The sequence below is a fragment of the Penaeus monodon genome, unplaced genomic scaffold (assembly GCF_015228065.2).
Source record: "Penaeus monodon isolate SGIC_2016 unplaced genomic scaffold, NSTDA_Pmon_1 PmonScaffold_2730, whole genome shotgun sequence".
NCBI lineage: Eukaryota > Metazoa > Arthropoda > Malacostraca > Decapoda > Penaeidae > Penaeus > Penaeus monodon.
In genome coordinates, this window is record NW_023657384.1 from 19,044 (window position 1) to 28,074 (window position 9,031).

Sequence of the window (9,031 nt, forward strand, 5' to 3'; positions counted from 1 at the left end):
GTTGACCGCTGAAAGGGCATCTTGTTTTTGGGTCCGCCCAAGAGAACTTGTCAAATGCTCTTTGGCCTTACCGCAGGCAATCAAAAAAATTTAAATACGTTCGAAGTCCAACTTCATTCAATTCGATGAAAACGATGGTATTTTACTTGATCCTTCTTTCATTGGAATTTCCCTTTGTGTGGGAAGGTCGATCGCTTTGCAAAAGCAGCTCTCCTTTAAATCATCTCCCCCCTGCAGCTCAGAGAAAAAATCTTATCAGTTGTCCCCGTAACAAAGAAGGGACTACCCCCCCAAAAAAAGAGAAAAATTTTTCGGTTCCCTGTAGTACGACAAAAAATTGTTAGGACATCGAGAACCCTTTATATAGCTATATTGGGCTGTAATCTGGAAAGGAAATAAAAATTTTTAGCGGACTAAAAGCTATTGGACATGCTCGGGAATAATAAAACACCACTTTTGATGTGGAAAAACCCAAACCCATGCGTTTGCATTACGCAAAATTTAAATATTTTAAAAAACTCTTTTCTAATCGAACAAAATAGTTCCTTTTTTGCAAATTTCCAGCTAGTTGATAAAAGTGTTTTTGTTTATTCCTTTTTTTTTCATTTAAAAAAATAAGAGATATTTAAAATGAATCTAGGGTGCAGCTTTTTTGAGATGGTCCTTTTTAAATTTATAAATTCAGTCGACTGGGGGATATTTCAACCTTTTTCTGCATTTTTTTTTTAGGGGCTTAAAATTTATCGGGGGAAAATTTTTTCAAATTAAATTTTTGTGATAGAAGACAAACGGGCAACTATGATTTCAGAAAATTACTTAAATTGCCCTATGCAATGTTGTTATATATTATATTAATATATATATATATAAATATATATATGTAATTTTAATGATATATATTATATATATATATTTATATTAATTATATAATATATAATATATAATAATTATATATAGACAGAAGAAGGGGGGGGAACACAGACACAAAAGCAGTAGGGGTACACAAAGATGAAGAGGAAAAAATTTCCTAGATATAGATAGATAGATGATTGTATGCTTTCTGCATATATGTATATTTAAAATATTATGGTGTTTTTTTTGTGTGTGTGTGTGTGTGTGTTGTGTGTGTGCAGTGTGTATTTTATATGTGTTTTTTTGGTGTGTGGGGTTTGTGAGGGTGGGTTGGGTGTGTTATTTGTTGTGTTTGTGTGTGGGTGATTTGTGTATGTGTGAGTGTGTTTGTGGCGTGTGTGCACCATGATACAAAAAATAATCGTACAACTAAGTATGTACGTATTTCTATTTTGCATAGGTAAAATTTTATGCAGACATTTTAATGCAGCCTTAAAAACTCCATTTGATTTCTCAATAATCCCCCTTAAACAAAAGGCACCCAGAATGCTGAGATTTTTCCCCCTGCCCTTTTTTAAAGGGATGTAAATTGCTTTTGACAAAAAAAAAAAAACACACGGAACCCCATATTATGTGTGGGGGTTTTGAGTGTTTTGTGTGGTTTGCGTACATAATGGTAAAAGAAACCTTTTTTTAGAAAAAAATTTAAAAAAAACAGATAACCTAATGCAGAATAACCCCAAAAAGGGATACATCAAATCCGGGATTTCCGGCAATGGGAAAAAAGTCTTGTTCTTTTTTGAAGGATCCCTTATGGCATGCATTTATGTAATATGGAAATGGAATAATCTTGTCGCAAGAGATTTTTACTAAATAGGTTTTTGCGATCAAAGGATTTGATTCAGTTTTTCCTTTTATTACAAAATCTTTTAAATATACAATGTTTAGTGAATTTCGACACGGGAAAACTTTTTTTAACTTAGGCAGATAGCTGGGGAAATTTTGGGGCGTATATACGGGTCGGGGGGTGATATGCTGGTCAGGGGGGTGGTATGCGTTTAGGGGCGGATATGTGGGGTTTAGGGGCAGGGGAAGCTTGGCAGGGGGGTGGTGAGGACCGGGGTGGGCGTCGTAGTGGGCCGTCCCCCCGTAGGAGACGGTGGGTTTTGGGGCCAGTCCGTCGGCGGGGAAATGACGGGCTGGACGCGGGCCCTCGGGGAGGTGCCGAAGTACTTGCCCTCCGTCTTGTAGCCGTCCGAGCCTCCGATGGCCGAAGTGGGTGCCGGCGTGTCGCTTGCAGCGTTCGAAGGGTGTGTGGAGGGGTCTAGGGGGAAAGGGGAAAACACCCCGGGATATTTTTTTAGAACGGCGATTCGGAACCACTGGTTTCTAGACCCCTTTGGGTCCGCAAAGTGAACTGGAACTATTTAAAGATAGTGAGAGTCTTATTACTCATCGTTAAATAATATGTTGATATTCATATAGATGAAACTGGGGAAATATTTTGTTGTTCAGGGGCCATCATAAGTACTTTTTCGCGGGTGGGATGAAGGCGGCAGTTTTTTACACAAGGTAAAGTAAATGATGATAAGACAAATTGGAAAATAAAACCTGAAAAGAACAAATTAACAAATTAAATGAGCTCGAGGGAGGCGGATGGAGAAAGCACCCAGGACACAAGCTAAAAAAAAGGGGTAATCGTGACCCCCAAACTAACGAATATTGGGATTCAGGAAATATTACTTACGTCAGGATAAACTGGTGCATATCCTTTTCCATGATGGACGGGGGCAGCATGATGGACGGGGGCAGCATGGTGTACAGGGGCAGCGTGGAGTACAGAGTCAACATGATGAACAGGGGTAGCATGGTGTACAGGCGTAGCGTGATGTACCGGGGTAGCAATATGCACAGGGGCAGCATGATGAACAGGGGCAACATGATGAACAGGAGCAGCAATATGTACGGGCGCATTCTAAGGGATGCCATGAGACGGGAGAGCTGCCCCCCAGGAAGATGGGTGAGCGCGTGGATCGGGCGATGCGAGAACTCTTAACATGGGGACTGATTCCCCCCCGCGAGGGCCACCACGCTTGCCACCAGCACCAAACTTGCCTAAGGAAAAGACAAATGCAAAGATGTTACAACAATGCCATACTACTCAGCCCTGGAATTTACACTGGAAATGTACAGACATTTGGTTGTTTTTTTTTAATCCAAGGCAGAAATACCTTTATTCCATAGAAAATGGCGGGGTTTGGGGCTGTCATTGCAGCGCCGTTATATAGTTCCCGCCCAGCAGCCGCCTGCGCAGAAAAGTCTGATTTCAGATTTTGATCGAGAGTTTATTTTGGGGAAGGAATTCGGGGCCATCGATTCGGTGCAATACTTTAACACTCTTTTATTTAGACACTCACATTCATTTTTTTTCATTTTTCTCATGAGATAACAGTGCATTTCAGAGCATACACTGCATTTTAAATTTATCTTTTAAAAACCCAAATTTTACAGTATAAAAGCCTATATTAGTAAATATATAAATACATACATACATCTACTAAATTTCATATTCACTTGTATACACTCATGTTCGCTCATTCAGAAAGGAAAATTAAATCATTAACTTTTCGAAAGAAAAAATTGTTAGAAAAGCCCTCCCCCCCAAAAAAAAAAAAAAGTATGGACAGTAACGTTAATAGCTGTGGAAATATTACCGATGCAGTAATGTTTTTTATATGCTTATATATATACACACACATACATGCCCCCCCCCACACACAACACCCCAAAAAAAAAACCCCCCAAAAATTTAAATTTTTTTTAAATACATTATTTTTATTTTTAATAATAAAAAATTAAATAATATTTAATTAATTTAATTAATTTATATATCTTTATTTTTAATTTTATATTATTTTTTTTAATATTTATAATTGTTGGTTTTGGAGGGGTTTTTTTTTTTTGGGGGGGTTTTGGGTTGATATCCAAAAAAAGAAAAGTAAGAAATTTAATACTTGAATTTTATTTATAATTTTTATATCTATTATATAAAAATAATCAAAAAAAAAACAACACACACACCCAAAAAAAAAAAAAAAAAAAAAAAAAACAATAAAAAAAATTATATATATATATATATATATTTTATAAAATATATTTTATATATTTTAATATATAATATATAATTTTATATATAATATATATATTTTATATATATTAATATTATATATATATATATATTTTTTATATTATATATTATATATATATATATATATATATTTTAAAATTATATATTTGTTTGTGTGTGTGTGTGTGTGTGTGTGTGTGTGTGTGTGCGGTAGTTGTGTATATATATAAGCATTAATAAACATTACGCATGGGAAATTTTTTTCCACCTTTAAACGTTACGTCACATTTTTTTTTTTTTTTTGGGGGGATGGCATTTATACAATTTTTCCCTTTCTGAGAAAGTTAAGATTTTTTTTTCCCTTTCGAATCGCGAACATGAGGGTATAAAAGTGAATAGAATTTGTAATGTTTTCATTATTTACTAATATGGCATTTATACGGTATCAGGGGGATTTTGAATATGAGTAAATTTAAATGCAGTCGTATGCTCGCAATGCACTGTTTTCTCGTGAGAGAACTGATTAAAAATAATTTTTGAGTGTCTGAAAAAAATGAGGTTAAATCTTTGGCACAAATTCGATGGCGCCCAAATTCCCTTTCCCCCAAAAAAACCTCTCAAGATCAAACTAAAAAATAAAGACTTTTCTGCGCATGCGGGGCTGCTGGGGGGAATAAAAAACGGCGCTGAAGGTGACACCCCACACCCATCGCCACTTCAGTAGGGAAATACAAGGTATTCGCCTGTGGTTTAAAAAAAAACAACCAAAATTCTGTGCTTTTCCAGTGAAATTCCGGGCTGAGTGTATGCATTTTTTTGTCATCTTTGCATTTGTTTTTTCCTTAGGAAAGTTTGGTGTGGGGGCAAGCGTGGTGGCCCTCCGCGGGGAAATCAGTCCCAGTTAAGATTTCCCTTGCATCCCATCCCGCGCTCAGCCATCTTCCTGTGGGGCATGCTGCTCCCGTGCATCAGGGCACTGCCTTAGCTATGCGCCCTGTACAATTTCTGCTCCTGTTCTCAGTGCCCTGTTCATCATGCTCCCTGTGCATATTGGGTACCCCGGGGTCACGCTACGCCTTTCACCATTACCCCTGTTTATCATGTTTTCCTTCTCCACGCTGCCCCTTTCACCATGCTGCCCCCCTCCCTCTGCTGCCCCTGTACATCATGGAAAAAAATATGCACCATTTTTTCCCGACGTAAAATAATATTCCTGAATCCCAATATTCGTTAGTTTGGGGTCACGATTAAGGCCCTTTTTTAGCTTGTGTCCTGGGTGCTTTCTCCATCCGCCTCCCTCGAGCTCATTTTAATTTGTTAATTTGTTCTTTTCAGGTTTTATTTTCCAATTTGTCTTATCATCATTTACTTTACCTTGTGTAAAAACTGCCGCCTTCATCCCACCCGCGAAAAAGTACTTATGATGGCCCCTGAACAACAAAATATTTCCCCAGTTTCATCTATATGAATATCAACATATTATTTAACGATGAGTAATAAGACTCTCACTATACATTAAAAGTTTTCCAGTTTATCTTTGCGGACTCCAAAGGGGTCTAAAAACCCGTGGGTTCCCAATCGCCGTTTTAGAAAAAAATCCCCTGGTATTTCCCTTTCCCTAGACCCTCCACACTACGCCTTCAGCACGCTGTCAAAGAGACTACGCCCCACCCCTTCGGCCCCTCGGAGGTCGCGACGGCTACAAAAACGGGGCAAGTACTTGGGCACCTCCCGAGGCCCGTCCAGACCTCCTTTCTCGCCGACGAGACTGGCTACCACCCCACCGTCTCCTACGAGGGGACGGCCCACTACGACGCCCACGCAGCCGTTCCTCACCACGCCCCTGCCAACGCTTACCATGCCCCTGAACCAGCATATCACGCCCCTGAACCAGCATACCACGCCCCTGAGCCAGCATATCACGCCCCTGAGCCAGTATATCACGCCCCAATTGTACCCAGCTATCATGCCTAAGTTAAAGAAGTATTCCCTGTGTACGAAAAGTTCACTGAACATTGTCATATTTAAAAGACTTTTGTATAATAAAAGGAAACTGAATCTAATCCTTTGACTCAAGCAACAACCTATTTAGTCAAAAGTCTCTTGCAGACAAGATTATTCCAGTTCCTATATTACATAATATGACATGCCATAAGTGATCCTTCAAGAAAGATACAAGACTTATTCCATTGCCGGAAAATGCCGTGATGTGATGTATGCCTTTTGGGGGTATTCTGCATATATGGTTATCTGTTTATTTTAAATTTTTATTACTATAAAAAGGTTCATTTACACATATATGTACGCAAACACACACAAACACTCACACACACACATATATATGTGTGTCCGTGTGTAATTTTTTTTTGTCAAAAAGCAATTTACATACCTTAAAACAGGCATGGGAAAATATCTCAGCATCTATCTGGGTGACCTTTTGATTTAAGAGGGTATTCATTGAGAAATCAAATGGATGTATTTAGAGAGCTGCATTACAAATGTCTGCATATATATTACCTATGCATAGATAGATACATACGTACATACTTATGTATGTACAGATCTATTTATATGTATGCATGTGTGCACACACGCACACAAACACACTCACACATACACACACACTCACACACACACAAACACAGACAAACATACACATGCACACACACCCATACACACACTCACTCACACACGCACACACAGACACACATATACACATACACACATGCACACACACACACACACACACACACACACACACACAAAACACACATATATATAAAATATACATATATATGCATGCAAGCATACAGATCTATCTATCTATCTATATCTATGTGAATTTTCCTCTTCATCTTTGTGTACACACTACTGCTTTTGTGTCTGTGTTCTCCCCCCTTCTCTCTGTCTATATATATATATATATATATATATATATATATATATATATATAAAAATTAAATTATATATATATATTACATTAAATTACATATATAATAAAATTATATAAAAATATATATATATATATATATATACAAACATATATAGCAATCTTAGTAAGCTTTCGTAAATCTTAGTTTCCGTTGTCTATCTATCACAAAAATTTATTTGAAAATTACGAAAATTTAGCCCCTGAAAAAAAATGCAGAAAAAAAGGTTTTAATTTCCCGTCTGACTGAACTTATTGAATTAAAAAGGGCCATATCAGAAAGCGCCCCTAGTATTTATCTTGAATATCTCTTATTTCTTCAAATGTAAAAAAAAAGGGAACAAAAAGAACACTTTTTATAAAACTACGGGAAAAATTTTTCTAAAAGGAATATTTTTTCGTTTGAAAAGGTTTTTATAAATTTAAATGTTGCTAATGCATAAGCAGGGGAGGATGTTTTCCCAAAATCAAAAGTGGTATTTTTTATTCCACGAGCACGTCCAATTAGCGTAATCTCGCTATTTTAATTTACCCTTCCTTTACAGCCAATTAGACTATCTAAAGGGATACTTGATGTCCTAAAAATGCTTCGTCGTACCAGGGAACCGTAAAAATTTTCTCTTTTTTTTTTTGGTCCCTTCTTTGTTTATGGGTGTGAAAACTGATAAACTTCTTTTCTCTGAGCTGCCGGTGGGATGATTAAAAGGAGAGCTGCGTTTGCGAACGATCGCCCTTGCCACACAAAGGGAATTCCACTGAAAGAAGGGTTACAAGTGAAATACCACAAATTCCCATCGAATTGAATAAGTTGGCTTCGAACGTAGTTAATATTTGATTGCCCCAGGTAAGGGCCCAAAAGACTTTCTGAAATTTCCTTTAGGGGGACACAAACAAAGTGCCCTTCAGCGTCACGAAAGGGCGGGGCAGCTATTAAAAGGGGGGCATTTCCCAACACAGCCCAACCTTCTCAACCTAAAATGATGCAAAAGGGAGGATTTTGAGTGGTGTTTTCTTGACTTTGAATTTTTAAGAACTGGGAAAGATTTGATCCTTTCCCAATGATTCTTCTTCCAAACGGGGCTTGATGCGGGGCAGGGGGTGGTCGCCCTGGTTTTTAGGCGATATCGTCACATGTAAAATTCTCTGCACCACCCATAGTCACCATGCAGTCCCCACACATGTAGCCCCTGTACATCAGCTACCCCAGTGCACCCTGCTACCCCCCGGGGCCCTGCTGCTCCTGTACATCACGGAAAAATATGCTCCGCTTACCGATGTAATTCTACTTTCTTCACTTAACAGTTGTTTGGATTTATGATTTCATATTTTCTATAATGAGAGAAAGGTTTTTTAAAAGGGGTACCTTTTTTTCCCAAAAGAAACATTGTACGTAAAACCCCCCGTCCCCCTCTTTTAGACGCCCCCACACTAGCCTTCGAGCACACTGTCAACGACGACTACGCCCGGGACCCACTTCGGCCCCTCGGGGGCTCGCGACGGGTACAAGACGGGGGGCAATACTTCGTGCACCTCCCCACGGCGCGTCCGACCGCACTTCTACGCCGAGAGACTGGGCTACCACCCCCCGTCTCGTCGAGGGCGGCCCACTCGACGCCCCCGAGCCCTCCCTCACCCCGCCCCTGCTAAGGCTTACACGCACCTGAACCAGCATCCCTGCCCCCGAACCCGCAATCAGCTCCTAACCCCTATCCGCCCTGAACCCGCATCAGCCCCCAAATTTACCCACCTATCATGCCTAAGTTAAAAAAGATTTCTTTTGTACGAAAAGTTTATGAAAATTGTCAAATTTTCAAGACTTTTGAATAATAAAAGAAACTGTGAAACTAACCTTTTTCTCAACAAAACCTTTTAGTCAAAAGCCTCTTTAACAGGGAAATTCCAGTTTCCCATAATACATAAATGAATGCCAAAATGATCCTCCCAAAAAAGATGCAAGACGTTACCCCTTTCCCCAAAAAGCCACATCTAAGTCGTTTTTGGGGGGGATTCCGCCATATGGTTTTTCCGTTTATTTTTAAATTTTTTTTACTTTAAAAAAAGGTTCGTTACATATATGTACGCAAAAACACACACACATTAATATAAAAAAACCCAAAAAACCC

The 9,031-nt window shown here is 38.7% G+C and overlaps 1 pseudogene; it reads right to left on the reverse strand.

Annotated features, from left to right (window-relative positions):
• Positions 1-367: 367 nt before the first annotated feature.
• LOC119570450 lies at positions 368-3,440 on the reverse strand (annotated as a pseudogene).
• Positions 3,441-9,031: the final 5,591 nt, after the last annotated feature.